General features: G+C 40.0%; 1 long non-coding RNA gene across 2 annotated transcripts in view; it reads right to left on the reverse strand.

Annotated features, from left to right (window-relative positions):
* The window catches only part of LOC130684592 (uncharacterized), a 70,756-nt gene extending 48,060 nt beyond the window's left edge, over positions 1-22,696 (reverse strand). The window contains exon 1 of one of the 2 annotated variants that reach the window (XR_008998921.1): positions 22,595-22,696. This is a non-coding gene — a long non-coding RNA (uncharacterized LOC130684592). Of the gene's footprint in view, positions 1-1,598; positions 1,824-22,594 lie in introns of those variants that run through there. The other variant, XR_008998920.1, reaches the window with a different exon arrangement.
* Positions 22,697-23,762: the final 1,066 nt, after the last annotated feature.

Here is a 23,762-nt window from a genome sequence, read left to right on the forward strand (position 1 = left end):
GGACCTTGTTCAGTGCTGGAAGACAGGACAGTGCCAAAGGCCTGGGAGTAGGGCATATGCACAATACAGGCTTCCAAACTCACATAAGCAAGAGCAAAATGGGAATATGACATGAAATAAAGTCAACGGCAAAGTGACCCATACTCTTTGCTTCAACAGACTAGAAAGTCTCTATTACACAAGCTACTATTTTGTTAATATATTCATTCAACCTCCTAAAATTTTTCCTCAGATGTCACGCATAGAAGCAGATGCTGTTAAGAGTTACAAATGGCCTGAGACACCATCTCGTTGATGCTTCTCCTATCGTGATCCCTGCAACCCTGGGTTCTGATGTGACGCCTCAGGGACTAGCCAAGAAACAGAAGAATTCTATTTAAAAGCTAAACATAATCTGATCTAGTCTAACTCCCTTGATTTAGAGATGAGACATCTGAGGCACAGAAAAGCTAAGTGATTCATCAAGTTCATGGCAGATGTCTACGACCTGCCCAGCTCTTACAATGCCCATTAAAATGGGGACATTATACTTGGACATGTTTTAGAGCCCAACTGCCTCAATTCAAACCCTGCTGCTCTTATATGACTTTGAGCAATTCATTTACCCTTTCTGGGTATCTGAAAAGCAGGGTTCATACTGGTATATGCCTCATAGTATTGTTTTGAAGAATAAGTGGGTAATACATAGGTAGAGCCGAGCACATAGCAAGCACTCAAAGTACTACCTATTGTTACAGTTACTCTTTTTCAGTTTTATCAAACTCAAACCTTCAGGGCTAGGCACTGTATTAATTTCCTATGTTTGCTACAGCAGGTGACCATAAATTTCGTGTCGTAAAACAATACAAATTCATTATCTTAAAGTTATCAGGAACAAATGTCCAAAATGGGATTCCCTGAGCTAAAATCAAGGCGTCAGCAGGGCTGATATCTTTCTGGAGCTTATAGGGGAGCACCTTTCCTTTGACTTCTCCAGCTTCCAGAGGATCCCCATATTCCTTGGCCTGTGTCCCCTTCCTCCACCTTCAAAGCTGGCAGTGCAGCTTTATCCAACCTCTAATTCTGACTCTCTACCCTCTATCTTTTACCTCTCTCACTTAAAAAGGACCCTTGTGATTACAGTGGACTCACTCAGATCATTCAGGAGAATCTCCCCATCTCAAGAGCCTTACCTTAATCACACATGCAAAGGCCTCTTTCCATGTAAGGTGGTATATTCACAGGGTCTCGGGATTTCAACATGGACATCTTTGAAGGACTATTATTCTATGTGTCATAGCTAGATCATATATTTAATGCACAAAACAGCTGTGTGTAAGAGAGGAAGGAATGGTGTATGCTTTTAAATATTAGACTAAACAAACGGATACATCCCAGACCTGACTTGGTATGAGGCCACCGGCTTCGGATCCCTGCCCCATAGCATTGCATTGCTTGGTTAGACCAGGTCTCTGTGAAGCAAAGAAGCAAGGTGGTGACTGCCTGAGTCTATGCTACTTAAGAACCCTAGATAATTCAAGATAGTTATCTCATAATGAAATAAAATGGTAAGATTCCTCCCAAATTCACCCAGTCTGCTCCCTACATGTTTTAAATACCTGACATGGAAATGACCAGAGTTTTTAGCTCCCTCTGTTGACTATTTCAAATTAAATTCTTTCACAGCCGGTAACAACAGGGAGTCATAACAACAGGTGCTTCGGTGTACACTCCTATTTGCCTTCTCTTTTTTAGCCATTACACCTGGTGAACTTGGAGATCCTGCAGGGATGGCATCTGTTGTCACCATCTCCCACGAAATGCAGGCCCACAGTTGTTGATCTGCAAGTGTCAGTGAAAACCCGAACCGTACTTGGCTCTGTTGTCTCATGGCTTTGCCACCACATGCTGAATCAAATCACAATTCACAGTTAGTAGCTGAAAGAAACAGAGAAATGGTCAATGCAAAGACATCTTCCTTGGCACTACTGGGAGGCAAATTACGAAACCTACCTAACTACCTCCTCTATTTCGTCTGATGGTTTCCATTGCCAACGTGGAAAGGGGAGTTTTAAAAGGAGCCCTAATGGATACTTCTGAGACCACAGCCCCGTCGCTAAAATGTAGATTTGTCTTCATAGGCAGGAGTGAGGTGCAAGTATGAAAAGAACACAGCGTGCTTGAAGCCATGACACAGAAGGAAGGATTAGCAAGAAGTAACAAGTTGGCAGGACAGAGAGAGAAAACAGAGGATGAAGTTATCGTCGATGCCCGTACAGTGAGTGTGTGGGAAAACGACTCGGGAATGAGGGTCAGAAGTTGTAGATGAAATAAGGAAAGGTCAGTCTTGGTCCACTTCTGGCTGCCAACTAGATGAAAGATGCTAATGGCAAGAGTCTAAAGCCCATCGAGTCATTACATTATCGAACTTTATGAGCCACTGCTTGTTCAACACATGGAAGAAACAACTACTGCCACATGTCGTATTTCTACAAACGAAGCCGACTCCTACCCATTGAGTCTCTTCCCTCTGAACCAGTTCTCATCCCACTAAAACTACATTGGTATGGTCAATAAAACCAAGTGGGTGGAGAAGATGCTGGTAGAAATGGGTGTTAAGGCAACTGTTTTTAACTCTCACACAGTGTATTCATTTCCTGTTATGGCGGTGATAAATCACCACTAACCGAGTGGTTTAAAGGAACACAATGTCACTATCTTACAGCTCTGGGGCCAGAAGTCTGAAGTGGGCCTGATGATGCTAGGATCCAAGTGTGGGTCAGGCTGCATTCCTCCTGGAGGCTCCAGAGGAGAACCTGTTTTCCTGCCTTCCTATTTCCCCGAGACCACCTGCGTTCTCTGACTTCTGGCCGCGTCTCTGCCTTCGGGACTCCAAAGCGCGTGACTGCAGCCTCTGCTTCTGTTGCCACACTTCCTTTGCCTAACTCACACTCCTGTGTCCCTCCATAAGGAACCTTGTGGGGACACGGGGCCCACCCTGAATCCAAGATAATCACCCCATCGCCAACTCCTCAATGTAATCACATCTGCAAAGCCCATTTTTCCAGGGAAGGTGGCATGTTCACGGGTTCTCAAGATTGGGAGGTGGATATCCTAGGGGACCATTATTCTGTGTAGCACAGAGTTGTCAAGGAAGACTTGATTCCAGAAGCTACAAACCCAAACATCCACAGAAGACAGGTGGGCAATATACATGAACAAAAGAGACCACAGGATGGTGGAAAGGAAGGTAAACAGAGAGTTTCCAAGGCCTTCAAATTTTAAAAACTGTATGTAATTAACATGTAGGCAAAACAAAAGATGTCTAATTCATGCTTACCTCTTTTCAACCGTTCTTTGAAACCAGGTATTTGCTCTGTTCTCAAAGAGCCTCTTTTACCAGAACAAAGGGAGGTGCTGTCTGCTAAATGGCCAGTGCACTCTGCTGCCAATTCCACACTGACATGAATATATAAAGGCTAAAAAGAAGAATGAGGTTTAGAGGCCTGTCTTAGCTGAGACACTCACCAAGGACTAATTGGAAGAAATCGGCCAGGAAGGAAGATGACATTTCAGGAAACACGGCATAAATAAAAAAACACAGGGACCTTCTTCCCAGCAGACTCAGAAAGAATTCCCTGGCTTGGAGCTGGATGACATCTGTCTGAATAGTCTGTAAGGACTGATGGCCCATAAATTTTTGAAAATAGTAACTGTGACATTCTAGCAACAGGTTCCCAGGACACAGGCAAAGAGCATAGCAATACTATGTTTCTGTTAGACTTCATCTAAGAGGGTTTGGGGTGGGTGAATAAGTGAGAGCGGGTAGAGCACAACTTTGTGAAGGCATGCTGAGCATTTGGCCACAGGAAGCAGTGAATTCATCATCGTTTATGGAATTCCAGCTTTACCAACACTGAGGCCGGCATCAAAATCAGAATACACAGATTTTAGAGAGCTTTAGAGCAAGGGCTGTCAAGAAATGATCCCAGGAGATCAACAGCCCATGTTCACATATGCAGTCTTTAGTAGATGTGCAGCAGGGAGAACAAAAACGATGTCGTCAGAGGAAGACACCAGGGGCAACTCCTGTGTGAGGGGAGCGGCGGAATTCAATTATTTCACACGGGGAGGGGGACATGCCCTTCTATTTAAAAATCAAAGTAAACAGACACGTTCATGGACTTTTGGTAATGAAAGGGAAGTTCCTAAGCCTGTCTCCAAGTTGAGATAAAGAAAGATGAATTTACTTGCACAGAAAACATAACAGAAATACAAATGTGTGTGTGTGTGTGTGTGTGTGTGTGAGAGAGAGAGAGAGAGAGAGAGAGAGAGGAAGAAAGAGGGAAAAAAAGAAGACAGAATAACAGAGAAAGACAAAGAAAGAGAAACTACTTTGGTGAATGAATTTTACTCAGTAGCAGTGAAATTATAAATTACTTTTTCTGTTGTTCTGTGCCACTGACTTCCAACAAGTTTTGTCAATCATTTTCTTGCCTCTGCATGAAATCTCAAAAATGTAAAAAAGCTTTCCCATCATTCACACATGTAAGTGAATAGTCTCTTTTAATAAAAAATGCCCAGTTCAGTGGCTCTAATATCAATGCCTTAGTCTTCTGTAAATGTCAAACCTACCTCCCTGTCATCTTGCTCCTTGCGCTGACATAGCCGTGAGAGCTGCATTAGGGGAGGGGAGCTTGATCCACTTCTGGACTTTGTTCCCGCTCTTTTCTTTTCACTGGGCTGTCTCTGGTCTTTCAGGGCTCAAGATGAGGCAGAGAGGAGAGAGACATGGCAGAAACAATTTTACTTGACTGCTATGGTTGCCCCTGACAGTGGTGGCCACTGAAAGACCCCTGCCCTCTCACAGTCTTTCATGGGCACTTAAGTGGGGTCTTCAGAAATGCCTACTCCCGTGCATTTCCCACCTGACTGTTCCCTGGGGAGACAGCACCTCTGCCATCTCCAACAGGTTGCTCACGACTCGCCCATCAGCCCAAGCATCCAGCAGTCTATCCACACATATTCTCACTCACGGGGTCACCATGCCCTCCTGGAGATCCTCTGGGGCAGGATCTTTCCAGATGGCCCAGGACCAACGTACGTCTGGTCCACACCTACAAGAGCAGACCATTTTGACTGCAGCCCTGTGTTTTTGGTGTGCTGCCACACACCGCTCCCTTTAAATTCTTTCCTTTATAATTTCCAGATATAAATCAAGTTCTTAACTATTAGTAATTGCTGGTCAGGCTCTCTAGATGATTTCCTAAAACACTGTTCAGGAGATATGAGGTCAGAGTTACACAGCCGTCTGCTATACCCTTCTCTGCTTACCTATAATCTTGCATTCTCTGTACAGATGGTCTGGTAGATACTGTACTCAGTCTTTGGGATCCTGCCAAGAACTCCTGAGTAGAGGGAAAAGCCCCAGTTAATAACTTGTTGGATGATGATAGATGATAGATAGATGATACGTGATTGATAGATAGATAGATAGATAGACAGATAGATAGATAGATAGATGATAGATAGATAGATAGATAGATAGATAGATAGATAGATAGATAGACAGATAGATAAACAGACACATTCCAAGGACCTAAGTGCCTGGAATAATCTAATAATCCAACCAGGCACTATGCATCTACTAGCACTAATCTTGTGTATCTCATTTACAGTGAGGGAGTTTGGACGACTGCACGGACAATTGTCCTTCCTACCTCTTTTGAGCCTCCAAGATTTTAGTGTTTCTTCTTGGACCTCCCACTTCCACTGCCTCTAAATTCCCGATCCCTTATTCGAGCATATGCTTCCAGTGTCACTTTGAGGCTGAGAAAAGGATTATGATGGGACTAAAGCAGAAGACAGGAATATAACTGGTTTTCTCAGGACCCCAGCAGTTCCTGGCGCAGGTCTTGCTATGAGCTGTGCAGAGCAGTGTGCACGCCCGATTCTGGTCCTAGACAAGATGCCATGCATTGCATGGTAGGGCCAGCCGTGCTAGGCTGAGCTTCAGTTTCCTCTCTGCAAACTAAGATTTTATACCTTCCGATATTCCAGGACCTTGTAGGTTGACTCATTAAAGCTGCAGGAGAGTCACTCACACCACTCAGGCTCACCCAAGGCTCATTTGTACCCCAGAAAATCCACTTGCTAATTGACAGTGATTCAGATTCAGGTACATTTATTTCAAGCAAGCTACATGTCAGACATTGAGCTTGAGGACTTCTCACCCATCCTCTCATTTAGTCCTCCTGCCAATGGTCACAGGATGTCCCCAGAGGGAAGCCTATTTAGAAAAACGAATAAGGTTTAAAGAGTTTCTTGGAAATGTTGAGTCAAGGCAAAGAGAAAGAGATGATCTGGGAAGATGCTCTTGAATCTCTGCTCTGGAAGCTGATCTCAGTGAGGACACACAGAGTCTTCCCCATTAGCAGCACTGGACACTCATTGGCCAAACCCTTCTACTCACTTAGTATTGTATGCGGACACTTTGTGCCTCCCCAAAACAACTTGCCCTCTCACTTATAACCACGATGCCTCTGTAGAAGGAATCTAGGCACACAATATTTTCCTCAATATAAAATGTCCCCATCTCCTAAATAGATGTATACTCTTCCTTAAATCTGATGTAACTCACTTTCCACAATAGCAAACTCAGTAACTTGACCCCAGAGGAAATCCCTGGAGACTTTCTCCACCTATGCTGAGCATGTAGAAGGTAATCTATGTCCTTTCTGTGCCTCTAGATATGAAAATGTGGGAGGAGGAAAGAAGGGTATAGATGGAAGAGATTCAAACTTTAAAATCTGCAATCATGCCAAAGAACTGCCCCATAGCTGTATGTTTAGTATTTGTCATTTTCTAAAGCATTTCTGCAGTGCCACGCACTTGGTGTTTAGATGTGAATGTCACTGTATTCTCAAAGCACTCATTGTCCAGTGGGGGGCACAAACATATAGGGAAATAATTTCAATGCAGTGAACTAATGGTTGCTTAACATTTAAATGTGGTACCATCAGAGGACTGAGATTCGGAACACTGTGTCTCCATGGTCGGGGAAAGTCTCATAGCTCAGGCAACAAATGAGCAGTTATACATTAAGAACAGAAATTCATTGGACAGGAAAAGGAGGGGCAGTGGAGGAAGGAGTGAGGAGGAATGCTTAGGGGAGGACATTCCAAGCAGAAAGAACGGAGGCCAAAGACAGCATAGGAGTTTGAAGGAAATAGGAGATACTTGGTATGCTATCCTGATTTTCGTGAGTGGAAATGAGGCTGAGAGTCAGCATCAAGTCAAGACTGACACCTATTGCTAAGATGAGAAGTTTGAATGGCATTCAGTAACCAGTAGGTACAGAATTAAAGCAATGTAATATCATGAACATATATGTGTTTCTAAAAGACAGTTTTAATAGTATTATGATTTGTGGAAGCTAAGTTGTTTTGTAACTGCTAAGTAAAATTTATGAATGATAATATTTATTTTAAGGAAGCACATTCTTCTACCATAATATGTTTAAAATAGTTGTTCTGCAACATACTTTCCTTCTTTGCTCTGGTCTTTCCGGATATACCAACAACTCAATACATAGTACATAGCTCTGGTTTAGTGGGAAGATGGCTAAACCTAGAGACAGAAAACTTGGTTCTGAATCCCTATTCTTTCTCGTTCTAGCTCTGTGACCTTGTGTCAGTCATTTAACTTCTCTGAGATTCAATTTCCTCAACAGGGAAACAGCGACATTGATATCCACCTTCTGGTTTGTAGTGGTCCCGCTGGTCCCGCACTGTCCAATCCCCTTTCCTTTCTGAATGAGAGAACTAGCGGTGGAGCTGGAACGAAAGTCTAGATCCTAGAACTATGCACTTTTGTCATTCAAAACTGTTCCTCTGGAATGGCTTCAGATGGCCAAGACCTCACTCAAACTTAAAACTTACATGGAAGTCTGCTAATACGTATGCAATGAGATCCTGATTCCTTGATCTAAATGTGATTGGTTTGCCCTTAATAGGTTCATTTTCTCTTAATGAAAAAAAAAATCAGATTTCTTCTTTACTCACCACAAACTTTAGTTTACCCTGAAACACGACAGGGAATAAGGGCACTGACGTGAGATGCAGTAAAAAATCCTCATATAACTTTGACTCCCCCAAAACTGAACTACTAACCGCCTACTCTTGACCAGAAGCCTTACAACATAAACAGTCAACTCACACATATTTTGTAGTTCTCCTTCTATATTATATTCTTAAAATACATTAAAGAGAAGTTGGGAGACGATGTTGGTGTGAGTGGAACAGCGGAAATCTCCTCCCAAAACCACATATATCTATGAAAATATAACAAAGACAACCCTTCCTAGAATAAAGACCAGAGGACACAGGACAATATCCAGGCCACATCCACACCTGAGAGAACCCAGCGCCTCGCGAAGGGGGTAAGGTAAGATACAAGCCCAGGCCCGGCGGGAGCCGAGCGCCCATCCCCCCAACTCCTGGCGGGAGAAGAATAGGCAGAGCGGGAGGGAGACGGAGCACAAGACTGCCAAACACCCAGCTCCAGCCATCTGGGCCAGAGTGCAGGGCCCTGGATACTAGGAAAACAGGGCAGCAAGAACAGTGAGTGGGCACCGGAGGCCGGACGCCGGAGGACATAAGAAAAGCGAGCGACCAATTTATTTTATTTTTTTGCTGTTTTGTTTTCACGAGCGCTTTTTGGAAGTCTTAAAGGGATAGGGCCCCCAATAGTAGGGAAACAGGGCAGCAAGAACTGTGAGCGGGCATCGGTGGCCTGGCACCAGAGGACACCAGAAAAGTGAGCGACCATTTTTTTTTTGTTTTTTTTTTTTGCTGTCTTGATTTGGCGAGCACTTTTTGGAAGTCTTAAAGGGATAGGGACCCCAATACTAGGGAAACAGGGCAGCAAAACCGGTGAGCAGATGGCTGAGGGTGGCGCCGGACAATAAAGAAAAACGAGTGGCCACCTTTTTTTTTTTAATTAAAAAAATTTTTTTCATTTTTTTTGTGGTCGTTGTTTTGTTTTGGCAGGTCTTTTTGGAAGTCTTAAAGGGGCACAGCGGGACACTTAATCCAGAGGTAGGGAATCCGGGATCTCTGGGCACCCTAAACCCTGGGCTGCAGGGAGCAGGGAGGCCCCTTACGGACATAAATAGCCTCCAGGCCGCTCCCCCTCCAACGCGACTCCACCACTTTGGAGCAGAGGCCCGAACCAGGCCACGCCCACAGCAACAGCGGAGATAAACTCCATAGCAGCCGGGCAGGAAGCAGAAACCCTGTCTGCGCGCAGCTGCCCAGCACAAGCCACTAGAGGTCGCTGTTCTCCCAGGAGAGGAGAGCCACAAACCAACAAGAAGGGAAGTTCTTCCAGCTGTCACTCGTCCCAGCTCTGCAAACTGTTCCTATCATCATGAAAAGACAAAGCTACAGGCAGACAAAGATCACAGAGACAACACCAGAGAAGGAGACAGACCTAACCAGTCTTCCTGACAAAGAATTCAAAATAAGAATCATAAACATGCTGACGGAGATGCAGAGAAATACACAAGAGAAATGGGATGAAGTCCGGAGGGTGATCACAGATGCCAGAAAGGAGATCGCAGAAATGAAACAAACTCTGGAAGGGTTTATAAGCAGAATGGATAGGATGCAAGAGGCCATTGATGGAAGTGAAACCAGAGAAGAGGAACGCATAGAAGCTGACAGAGAGAGAGATAAAAGAATCTCGAGGAATGAAACAATGTTAAGAGAACTGTGTGACCAATTCAAAAGGAACAATATCCGTATCATAGGGGTTCCAGAAGAAGAAGAGAGAGGAAAAGAGATGGAAAGTATCTTGGAAGAAATAATTGCTGAAAACTTCCCCAAACTTGGAGAGGAAATAATCAAACAGACCACGGAAATACACAGAACCCCCAACAGAAAGGATCCAAGGAGGACAACACCAAGACACATAATAATTAAAATGGCAAAGATCAAGGACAAGGAAAGAGTTATAAAGGCAGCTAGAGAGAAAAAGGTCACCTATAAAGGAAAACCCATCAGGCTAACATCAGACTTCTTGACAGAAACCCTACAGGCCAGAGGAGAATGGCATGATATATTTAATACAATGAAACAGAAGGGCCTTGAACCAAGAATACTGTATCCAGCATGACAATCATTCAAATATGATGGTGGGATTAAACAATTCCCAGACAAACAAAAGCTGAGGGAATTTGCTTCCCACAAACCACCTCTACAGAACATCTTACAGGGACTGCTCTAGATGGGAGCACTCCTAGAAAGAGCACAGCACAAAACACCCAACATATGAAGAATCGAGGAGGAGGAATAAGAAGGGAGAGAAGAAAAGAATCTCCAGACAGTGTATATAACAGCTCAATAAGCGAGCTAAGTTAGGCAGTAAGATACTAAAGAGGAAACCTTGAACCTTTCATAACCATGAATTTAAAGCCTGCAATGGCAATAAGTACATATCTTTCAATAGTCACCCTAAATGTTAATGTGCTGAATGCACCAATCAAAAGACAAAGAGTAATAGAATGGATAAAAAAGCAAGACCCATCTATATGCTGCTTACAAGAGACTCACCTCAAACCTAAAGACATGTACAGACTAAAAGTCAAGGGATGGAAAAACATATTTCAGGCAAACAACAGCGAGAAGAAAGCAGGGGTTGCAGTACTAATATCAGACAAAATAGACTTCAAAACAAAGAAAGTAACAAGAGATAAAGAAGGACACTACATAATGATAAAGGGCTCAGTCCAACAAGAGGATATAACCATTCTAAATATATATGCACCCAACACAGGAGCACCAGCATATGTGAAACAAATACTAACAGAACTAAAGGGGGATATAGACTTCAATGCATTCATTCTAGGAGACTTCAACACACCACTCACCCCAAAGGATACATCCACCGGGCAGAAAATAAGTAAGGACACGGAAACTCTGAAAAACACAGTAGAGCAGATGGACCTAACAGACATCTATAGAACTCTACATCCAAAAGCAACAGGATATACATTCTTCTAAAGTGCACATGGAACATTCTCCAGAATAGACCACATACTAAGCCACAAAAAGAGCCTCAGAAAATTCCAAAAGATTGAAATCCTACCAACCAACTTTTCAGACCACAAAGGCATTAAACTAGAAATGAACTGTTCAAAGAAAGCAAAGAGGCTCACAAACACATGAAGGCTTAACAACACGCTCCTAAATAATCAATGGATCAATGACCAAATCAAAATGGAGATCCAGCAATATATGGAAACAAATGACAACAACAACACTAAGCCCCAACTTCTGTGGGACACAGCAAAAGCAGTCTTAAGAGGAAAGTATATAGCAATCCAAGCATATTTAAAAAAGGAAGAGCAATCCCAAATGAATGGTCTAATGTCACAATTATCGAAATTGGAAAAAGAAGAACAGATGAGGCCTAAGGTCAGCAGAAGGAGGGACATAATAAAGATCAGAGAAGAAATAAATAAAATTGAGAAGAATAAAACAATAGCAAAAATCAATGAAACCAAGAGTTGGTTCTTCGAGAAAATAAACAAAATAGATAAGCCTCTAGCCAGACTTATTAAGAAGAAAAGAGAGTCAACACAAATCAACAGTATCAGAAACGAGAAAGGAAAAATCAAGACGGACCCCACAGAAATACAAAGAATTATTAGAGAATACTATGAAAACCAATATGCTAACAAGCTGGGAAACCTAGGAGAAATGGACAACTTCCTAGAAAAATACAACCTTCCAAGACTGACCCAGAAAGAAACAGAAAATCTAAACAGACCAATTACCAGCAACGAAATTGAAGCGTTAATCAAAAAACTACCAAAGAACAAAACCCCTGGGCCAGATGGATTTACCTTGGAATATTATCAGACATACAGGGAAGACATAATACCCATTCTCCTTAAAGTTTTCCAAAAAATAGAGTAGGAGGGGATACTCCCAAACTCATTCTATGAAGCTAACATCACCCTAATACCAAAACCAGGCAAAGACCCCACCAAAAAAGAAAACTACAGACCAATATCCCTGATGAATGTAGATGCAAAAATACTCAACAAAATATTAGCAAACCAAATTCAAAAATACATCAAAAGGATCATACACCATGACCAAGCGGGATTCATCCCAGGGATGCAAGGATGGTACAACATTCGAAAGTCCATCAACATCATCTACCACATCAACAAAAAGAAAGACAAAAACCACATGATCATCTCCATAGATGCTGAAAAAGCATTTGACAAAGTTCAACATCCATTCATGATAAAAACTCTCAGCAAAATGGGAATAGAGGGCAAGTACCTCAACATAATAAAGGCCATCTATGATAAACCCACAGCCAACATTATATTGAACAGCAAGAAACTGAAAGCATTTCCTCTGAGATCGGGAACAAGACAGGGATGCCCACTCTCTCCTCTGTTATTTAACATAGTACTGGAAGTCCTAGCCATGGCAATCAGACAAAACAAAGAAATATAAGGAATCCAGATTGGTAAAGAAGAAGTTGAACTGTCACTATTTGCAGATGACATTATACTGTACATAAAAAACCGTAAAGACTCCACCCCAAAACTACTAGAACTGATATCGGAATACAGCAAAGTTGCAGGATATAAAATCAACACACAAAAATCTCTGGCTTTCCTATACAGTAACAATGAACCAACAGAAAGAGAAATCAGGAAAAGAACTCCATTCAAAATTGCATCAAAAAAAATAAAATACCTAGGAAGAAACCTAACCAAAGAAGTGAAAGACTTATACTCTGAAAACTACAAGGCACTCTTAAGAGAAATTAAAGGGGACACTAACAGATGGAAACTCATCCCGTGCTCGTGGCTAGGAATAATTAATATCGTCAAAATGGCCATCCTGCCCAAAGCAATATACAGATTTGATGCAATCCCTATGAAACTACCAGCAACATTCTTCAATGAACTGGAACAAATAATTCAAAAATTCATATGGAAACACCAAAGACCCCGAATAGCCAAAGCAATCCTGAGAAAGAAGAATAAAGTAGGGGAGATCTCACTCCCCAACTTCAAGCTCTACTATAAAGCCATAGTAATCAAGACAATTTGGTACTGGCACAAGAACAGAGCCACAGACCAATGGAACAGACTACAGAATCCAGACATTAACCCAGACATATATGGTCAATTAATATTTGATAAAGGAGCCATGGACATACAATGGCGAAATGACAGTCTCTTCAACAGATGGTGCTGGCAAAACTGGACAGCCACATGTAGGAGAATGAAACTGGACCATTGTCTAACCCCATACACAAAAGTAACCTCAAAATGGATCATAGACCTGAATGTAAGTCATGAAACCATTAAACTCTTGGAAGAAAACATAGGCAAAAACCTCTTAGACATAAACATGAGAGACCTCTTCTTGAACATATCTCCCCGGGCAAGGAAAACAACAGCAAAAATGAATAAGTGGGACTATATTAAGCTAAAAAGCTTCTTTACAGCAAAAGACACCATCAATAGAACAAAAAGGAATCCTACAGTATGGGAGAATATATTTGAGAATGACACATCCGATAAAGGCTTGACGTCCAGAATATATAAAGAGCTCACATGTCTCAACAAACAAAAAACAAATAACCCAATTAAAAAATGGGCAGAGGAACTGAACAGACAGTTCTCCAAAAAAGAAATACAGATGGCCATCAGACACACAAAAAGATGCTCCACATCACTAATTATCAGAGAAATGTAAATTAAAACTACAATGAGGTATCACCTCACACCAGTAAGGATGGCTGCCATCCAAAAGACAAACAACAACAAACGCCGGCAAGGCTGTGGAGAAAGGGGAAGCCTCCTACACTGCTGGTGGGAATGTAAGTTAGTTCAACCATTGTGGAAAGCAGTATGGAGGTACAACAAAATGCTCAAAACAGACCTACCATTTGACCCAGGAATTGCACTCCTAGGAATTTACCCTAAGAATGCAGCAATCAAGTATGAGAAAGATCAGTGCTCCCCTATGTTTATCGCAGCACTATTTACAATAGCCAAGAATTGGAAGCAACCTAAATGTCCATCGATAGATGAATGGATAAAGAAGATGTGGTACATATACACAATGGAATACTACTCAGCCATAACAAAAGGGAAATCCAACCATTTGCACAACATGAATGGAGCTGGAGGGTATTATGTTCAGTGAAACAAGCCAAGTGGAGAAAGAGAAATACCAAATGACTTCACTTATCTGTGGAATATAAGAACAAAGGAAAAACTGAAGGAACAAAACAGCAGCAGAATCACAGAAATCAAGAATGGACTAACAGGTACCAAAGGGAAAGGGACTGGGGAGGATGGGTGGGTAGGGAGGGATAAGGGAGGGGGGAGAAGTAGGGGGTATTAAGATTAGCATGTATGGGGGGGTAGGAGAAAAGGGAGGGCTGTACAACACAGAGAAGGCAAGTAGTGATTCTACAATATTTTGCTATGCTGATGGACAGTGATTGTAAAGGGGTTTATAGGGGGGACCTGGTATAGGGGAGAGCCTAGTAAACATAATATTCGTCATGTAAGTGTAGATTAGTGATACCAAAAAAAGAAAGGGCAGTTCCTGTGTGGTAACCTCCAATGAGTTCTACACAAGGGTATAAAGGGCATATAAAAGTGTAGGCAAAGGGTCTGTTTGTGTTTATACAGAGGATCAAAGCCTAATTGGGCTACCGCGAAAATGAACTAAGATACAATATGAAAAAGAACTTCCAAAATCAGCACTCTCTGGAAGACTCATGCCAGAAGATGATCATCAAAAAACCCCAACAAAGATCCACGCACTGCTACAGCTGTAGATGCACTCATCCCACCAGTTCCTGGACTTGCCATGGGTATGAAGAAGGAGATATCTAATCTGGCCTGTGCATACAGTAAAACAACAAATTTGACTGGATCTATACTGTTGGAACTCGATCAAGAATTAGGAGAAGTGCAAATTGTAGAGCTCCAAAATCTTACAACTACAGACTATTTACTGTTAAAAGAACATAAGGGATGTGAACATTCCCCAGGAATGGGTTGTTTTAACTTGTCTGATTTCTCTCAGACTGTTCAAGTTCAGTTGGACAATATCTACCATATCATAGAAAGTTTTCACAAATACCTAAGGTGCCTAACTGGTTTTCTCGGTTTCACTGGAGATGGCTGGTAATTACAGGTATGCTTTGGTTATGTAACTATACTCCTATTATGTTAATGTGTTTGCGCAATTTAAGTAGTAGCTTAAAACCTATACATGCTGAAGTTACTCTACAAGAAGATATGTCAAAGAAATAATCAATCTTCCCATGTTTTCTGCCGCCTACTACTTCTATAGCTTTTCTTCTTCCTTCCTAATTACAACCCTTAAATAGAATTCATGCCTCATATCAAATTTACCGAGTATCATAATTCTTCCAAGTGGTAAAGATACCTCAAGACAAATGCTGGGCATAGAAGCTACAGGGCATAAATATGCAAAGAAATAAAAAGCTAACCTTTTCAAACAATAAGGCTTCTCTCTCACTTACCAACTTTACATTTCCCTGTATGGCCCCGGAAGATGACTGGTTAGCCAGAGATGGGTAAGATTCCTCAAGGGAAGAACAACCTAAGACAGGCACAGTTGCAAGGGGGTCATCAGGTGAGAAATTGGGGATCAACAGAGGTGAGGCTTAGAACTCACCCCCCCTGTTCTGAGAGAAATCTTCTGCATACGTGGATGTTTTATTGCCCTTGTCTAGCTTGGATTAACACATAGTCTACAGGCACACACCTGATCATCTACATTCGCTCTCTTACAACACTAAACTATGTTTTCTACCTTTATCTTGTATCTACCTACCACTTCAGCATTTTATTAAAAATAATAATAATAAAGAGAGAAATGTGGTATCCACATATAAATCAAGTATAAAAATCAAATGAGTATTCATATTTGAACTGACTGTTTATAGTTCATAATGCATGAGCAAAACCGTAGGTTTCTGAGATGGCTGCCCTTGTACTGTTCACCATGTAAGAACTTATTCACTATGTAAGTATTTGTTCTCCATGTAAGAACTTGTTTGTTATGCCTCAGAAGATTGGAGACCGACGAAAATTAGGCTTGGGGTGGATTAATGATTGTGCATTGAGCATTGACTCCCCTATACAGAATTTTATTGTTCTTAACAACCATTTGATCAATAAATATGAGAGATGCCCTCACAAACAAACAAACAAAAAAAAAGTACACACTTCCAATGGTAAAATAATAAGTAACCGGGATGTAATGAATATAGTCAAGATATTGTAACAGCTTGGTATGGTGATAGCTGGTACCTAGAATTGTCATGTATATAAATGTTGATTCACTATGTTGTACACCTGAAACTAATGTAATGTAATACTGTGTGTCAACTACCCTTCAATAAAAAATAATTATCTACAAAAAAAAAAATACATTAAAGAAACATTTTCGAACTGTTACAAAACCCCCAAATTTTTGTGATACCTTGATTGAAAAAAATCTGCATATTAAATGGAACCACACAGTTCAAACCTGTGTCGTTCAAGGGCCAAATTTGTACTATCAGTGGATAAACAGTTCCACTGCCACCCACCGATTAAAGATTGATACACTAAAAATCAAGAAAAACTAATGATTTAATTATAATTCCACTAAAGAAAATATGTGGATTTATGTCTTAACCATATGTACTTTGTTATGGAGTTTTGAGTAGTAAGAGTAGACAAATCTGTCAGATATAATTAGAAAAAAAATTTTTTCTTAAATGAAGTTTCATATATTAAAAACAGACTTTGTACTTTTCATTTAAGATTCCAAAACAGAATTACATAGAATCAACGAATTTAAGTAAGACCATTCAGGCAGCAAAGAGGAAATTTGTTAGAACTGTAATAAAAATACAGAATAAGAGGTTCCATTTCAGAGAAAAATGATCCCAGAGTAGAACTGTCCTCAAGGACCTGGTGGAATTGAAAAATGGATCATCTGGAGTTGATTCTCCATACTAAGCCTCAGATATTCATTATTAATAAATACCTTCAATAACAAAGAGTAAATTAAAGTTGAGGATACACAGAAACTTTGCACATAAAGCAAACATCAAAAGACAACAGAAACAAATCCACAAAGACTTCTGGTATTGATATTAAATGAGATTATAAATCAACTGTACTTTAAATGTTGAAATAATAAAGACAAACTTGAAAGTAGGTCAATCATGGGAAAATATAGAAAGTAACCTAATATATTTGAAAAAGAACGAAATAGAATGTCTAGAAATTTTGAACATAATAACCATAAAGGGAAATTCAGTGATGGTGCTTGACAGCAGATTAGACAGAGCTTGTGAGAGAATTGCTGAAAAGGAGAATTCCTTATGAGAATGAGAAAGAATGAAGCTCAGAAGGACATAAAATTGAAAAGATAGGAAAGCAAGTTCAAAAAACAGGGAGAACTGAGTGAGGATGTCTAATATATATTTAATCACAGCTGTAGAAGGTAAGCAAAGAGTATGGGGGCAAAAGCAATATTTGAAGAAACTGCTGAGAACTTTCCAAAACGAATGAAAGACCCAACCTACAGATTCAAGTCCGAGAAATCCAGGGGAAGACAGACGAAAGGAAATCCACTTTACGGTAAAACTACAGAAGCCTGAGAACAATCCTAAGATGTTAAAAAGCCGGAGAAAAGAAGAGATACCTTTCAAAGAGGCAATAGTTAACCTGTGAGAAAACTTCTTAACAGTAGCAACAGAATTTACAAGACAATGTAAGAATATCTAAAAGTGGCTGAAAGGAAATGGTTAACCTAGAATTCTAAACTCAGAAAAACACATTTCAAGATTGATGACAAAATGCATTTTCAGGCAAACAAAACAAGTATTTATCCCCTCATGTAAAAGATACATAAAGCATGCATGTCAAATAGTAGGAAGTGTCTCAGATAAAAGGAGTAAAGAATATAGAGTGGTAATTATGCAAGTTTTTCTCATTTCCCTGCCCTCTGCCTTCTATTATTACTGTTAAGAAATTGCTCTTAGTTTGAAGTCAACTGTCTTTGTTCTCTGCATGAATTTAAGAAGTCTCTATCCATTACTCTACAGTTTCTTCATAATGTTACCGAGTAAGGGTTTCTGTTTATTCTATTTACTCTACATCTCGCTTCTTGAATTTGTGGATTAGTGTGTTTGAGTCATTTCCAAGCAAACATCTTCTTGAATATTTCCTCTGAAAATATTCAGAACACACTGCTATGTGTTCCATCATCAGAAAAAGTAAATGAATCTAGAATATATGAAGACCTCTTAAAATTGCATAATAAGAAAAATAACCCAATAAGAAAATGACAAATAATTTGAATAGCCCCTTCACCAGTGAAGGTGTATGAATAGTCAGTATGTACATGAAAAGATCATCAATAGTCATTAGGGAAATCAAAATTAAAATGTCAAACAAATACCACTACCCATTCATCAAAATGGCTAAAATTAAAAAGACTAGCCATATAAAGTGTTGGTAAGACTACAGAGCAACTAGAACTCTCACAGCTGGTGTGAATGTAAAATCTTACTTTTTGGAAACATCAGAAAACACTTTGGAAAACAGCTTGAGAGTTTCTTTCAAATTAAAAATAAACCTACCAGATGATACAGGCATTTCACTTCTTGATATGTATCTAAAATAAATAGAAGTGTATATCTATATAAACTTGTGTGAATATTTGAGCAGCTTTATTTAGAACACCCAAAACAAATCAATCCAAATGCCCAGAATAGGTAATGAATGAACAAAATATGGCATGCTCATACAATAGAATATAACTCAGTAATATCAGAAAAAAAATACTTATACACATAACAATGTGGATAAATCTCAAAACTATTATGTAGAATGTAATAAGTCAAATGAAAAAAAGTATAAAATACTATATGATTGCATTTCTAAATAATTCTAGAAAATGTAAGTTAATCAATAGAGACAGAAATCAGATTAGTGGTTGCCTGGAAATGGAGGTGGAGGAAGAGATGGATTACAAAGGGGTGTGAGGATGCTCCTTGGGGTGATAGCAATATCTAACATCTTCATTGTAATGATGGCTTTATGGGTATGCATATGTGTCAAAATACATCATTAACATATTACGTTTATTTACCTCAAAGATTTTTTTATAAACTGTTATCAAAGATAAAGGGATTGGGACGAACAAATGATGGAATGACTTGGTCACCCTATGTTACTCATCCCTGGAAACTTTAAATTTTACAAAGTACGCATGAAAGTATTTCAGGCATTTTGGAAACACCTACTTTCTGAAGACTGAACTGATTGACATCTCTTTTCCTTTCACCTCTGTGATTTGGCATCTTTGGCTTTTACTATTTCAGATGACCCACTTCTGTATAGTAAATAGAGTACTCCCATGAATGGTCATTTTTTAAAAGACCAGCTACTTTATGATTCCATTGTGCCTCCTAGTTATACAATTGTGAGTGACAATACCAGTCTTTTTTTAAAGCAAAGACAATGGGTTAGCTGCTTAGACATTCACAATTATTTCTTTTTGTCGTTGTTTTTTACATATTACTACTCTAATAAAATGGAAAAAAACAATTGTGATGCTTGTTAATGTAGCGGATCAATAAACTGGAAAGGCCACTTATATATTCAAGTAAATAAGCTTGTATTTGTTTTCTCTTTTTAATAAAAAGAATGTGTTAATTTGGAAAAGGAGTCATGTAAAACAGTTTTGGTGCTTCTTTTGAGTGTCTTCATTTTAGTAAGACAATAAACATAATTAAATGTCTTAAATATTAAAGTTTGTAGTTATTTTATTAAATGTTCATTTGCTCATATACATAATATTCAAAAACCAGTTTTAGCCTTTGTTTAAATGTGTAATACTGTCATATAGTAGTGATGTGTTATACTGTAAATTTTAAAAAGAAATCAGATTGTAATGTTCTTAAAGCATATGTGCACAAATTACACGGTTCAAATGTCTTCACAATGGCAGAGAAATTGTAAATAAACATACCATAAATGTAAATGCAAAAATAAAATCTGAACGCCTTATTCTCTCTTTCAGCACCTTTTGGAACTCCAAATACATGTTAGAACTTCCCATTCTTTCTTCCATGCCTCTTAATCTCTTCTCCATATTCTCCATCTTTTTGTCCCTATGTGTTGGCATTCCTAGTAATTTCTCCTCAGCTATCTTCCAGTTTACTAATCCTTTCTTAGATTTTTGTCTAATTTACTTCTATATCTACTCTTTGAGTCTTCATTTTGGTCAATGCCATTTTAATTTACAGAATTTCTCATTGGTTGTTTGACATCAGTTAGGTCACTCTTTATGGTTTCCTTTTTGCTGAAGGTACTTTCAAGCCTTCCTTTCATTTATGGAAGCATAAGAACATAAGTGTTTTATAGTGTCTACTAATTTTATATTTAAATTTTGCAGATCTGTATATTTTTATTTCTAGGTGTTCACTCATGGTGACTTATATATTCAGGGTGTGCTCTATCTTTGACTAGCACTGCTCAATGTTCTTGAAAACATACTTGTCATAATTTGAAGCCTAGAATGAAGTTCTCTTTCTCCATAAGTTTGCAGTTGTGTCTGCAACAATAAATACTTATCAGTCTTAAGTAACTTAATTCACAGCTAGCAATAACTTTGTTTTCACCTTGAGGATTTCAGAACTAATCAGGCAATATGAAACTGGCCTGAAAATATATGCAAAGGCAGGTCTGAGGCCACTAGTTTTCAGAAAATATCCCACATGCTCTGCTCAGTTACAAGGTGAGCCTTAGGACTTAAGAGTTAGGTGAAGCTTGGCTTACTTCAAAGTCACTCTTATTCTGTTTATATAGCTAATTGGGACTAGTTTCATGTAGGGTGAGTCTTCTATTAGACTCCGTATCTGGGTTCTAGAATTTGATTTCTGTTACTTCTACCCTTTGGTAATGTCTACACCAAAATTCAAGTTGGCAAGTTCCCTCCAGGCAAAAACAGCTTTGGTTAAGTACATCTTTGTGGGTTTTCAGTGTTCCTTCCGGTTTAACCAGGTAACTTTTTGTTATCTCATCAACTTTTTGATGATTTTAATTATATTTTCATAAAATAATTTCTCCAGCAATTTTTCTCATGGTGTGAGTATGTAATATGCATGCAATGCAGTGGAGGGGAGGGACCTAGGATGAAAAACTAGCCCATCACTATAGGAAACTTAAGTCTGCACATTGAACAAATTTAAAAAAACATAACACACACACACACACATAGAATTTATATTGGTTGGATCATTTTGGGTATAGATCAAGTCATCTGTATAATTTTGTATATGATTTATCATGAAGACTCTTATAAAAACTGGAATAACCATTTGATCTTTTTTTTTTTTTTGTCAAGCATACAACATTTGACCATTTATGGACTAAGAGTGAAACTGCAGAAAAGAAACATCCAAGCAAATTAATTCCTTTTACAGTCATCTACAAATCCTATCCCCATAGTAAACAAGTCCTCCCCTGCATTTCTTCCTTTGCAGTTCATTTTTCCCCTGGTCACGAATTTTCAAAGCAATACCTTAGGCATTTATTTTGCAGTTAAATCAATTGCTTCATTATTAACCCAACTTTCACTCTCTGTACATTCGGAGAATTTTTAAAACACACTGATGAACAGAAAAATAAATCATAGTTGCAGAGTTATTTACAATAAAACAGACTGCTTCTGAAATGTCAATAATGTAATGTACAAACAAGCATGTTTTAAATTCTTAGCTTTGATAAAATGATCACAAATCATTACCAGTAGTAACAACAATGCTATTTTTAACTTATTTTCCTGAGTCAAACTAAAGAACAAACTCAAAATTAAATCAGTTCTCTTTGGCCAATAGCCACATTATATAACAAATATTGCCAATGACTAGAATTGAATATTTCAAAAATTCTCACATATACATACAAGTATAGCGTTGGTTGCTATAACTGAATTGGTAAGTCATATCACCTCAAGTCACATAAAATTTCTTGTTTACCTTTCTTACTAGTCTCTACTACCCTCTCTCTCTAACCATGGTTATGAAAAACAATAAAAGGATAAATAATTCTCTTTCATGTTCCCTTGTAGCTAAATATTTTGATTTATGCTGGATTTCTCCAAGTGGTCCTAAGAAAGCTCAAAGTGATATGAGGTATTGCTAAAATTATACGTAATCGGCGAATTCAAGTTGGCAGCATGAGAGGTGAGACAGAGAAGTCCTCCCAAAACCACAAATAGTACAAAAATATCGTTAATTAATACAACTAACCCTAAAACAGCAAAAAGAAACAAGGCTGAACCAGACTGCCTACAGACCTCACGAAACAGGGTAATATACAAAAGCCTTGGTCCTGCGGGACCCGAGCCCTTCCCCCACCCCAGCTCAGCTGCGTGAGGAAGAGATACCGTACGGGTGAGGGGGTGGAGGCCTGGGACTGCGGAACTCCCGGCCCCGGAGACCTGCTTTGCGAGCAGAAACCTACCTTGTGTGGTGCTCTGGAGGATGGGGAGCTCAGACAGGCGGAGTGATTGAGAGACTGACATTCCGGCCGTTTGTGGAGGACGGGATCCTCGTCCAGCCGCTCTGTGATGGAGGAAAGGCAGGCGGTCTGAGAGGCTTCCGAGCAGCAGCGAGAGGACTGCTGAAGGGGCGGGGCTTACACGGAGCTTGGTGCGCGGGGGAGGGGAGAGCTGGACAAGGCTGGCTGAGCGAGCTCTGCCAGGCAGATTGGGAACTTTGAGGCGCTTCAGGCGCTCCATCCCCCTGGCTGGCTGCTCAGCCCCGAGGCCCCCACTGTGACATGCAGCCTATGGAGCCTTCCTCCTGCCCTGCCAGCACCAGTTCACAAACGGTTCACAAACCGGCTGTCACTGCGCTGCCATCAGGCCAGCCAGAGGAAGGCCCCACCTACAACACCTAGAGCCAAAAAGCACAGAGGATAACACCTGTGTGCTTGGCCCACTGGCCCTGAAACTGGAGACAGGCGCCGCAGACGGGAATCAGAAAACAGATCTTTCCTCCCCCCAGGCACCAGCTCTGCTCCCCTGCGTCCCCCAACCTCACTCTATGGCCTGAGCAACACCCGAGCTTGGAGCTTCTGGGCATTAGTGGGCACCACACAGAAATATGAAATGTCACAAGGACATGGTTCAGACCAAAATCTCAGAAAACCCAAAAAAAGGACCAAATGAACCTGAACTCACCAATCTACCTGAAAGAGAGTTCAAAAGAAAAATCATAAACAAGCTCATGGAGGTACAGAAAAATATTCAAGAACTCAGAAACGAATTTAAGTCGGAGAGTCAATCATTAAGAAATTCTGTATTTGAAATGAAACATACAATGGAGGGATTTAAATGCAGATTAGACGCAGAAGAGACAGTAAATGGAATAGAAAGTAGAGAAGAGGAATACAAAGAAGCTGAGGCACAGAGAGAAAGAAAGAATCTCTAAGAATGAAAGAATATTGAGAGAACTGTGTGACCAGTCCAAACAGAACAATATTCGCATTATAGATAGTGTCATTGAGGAGGCAATTGCTGAAAACTTCCCCAATCTGGGAAAGGAGACAGTGTCTCAAGCCATGGAGGTGCACAGATCTCCCAACACAAGGGACCCAAGGAAGACAACATCAAGACATGTAATAATTA

Source organism: Manis pentadactyla, chromosome 8 (assembly GCF_030020395.1).
Source record: "Manis pentadactyla isolate mManPen7 chromosome 8, mManPen7.hap1, whole genome shotgun sequence".
NCBI lineage: Eukaryota > Metazoa > Chordata > Mammalia > Pholidota > Manidae > Manis > Manis pentadactyla.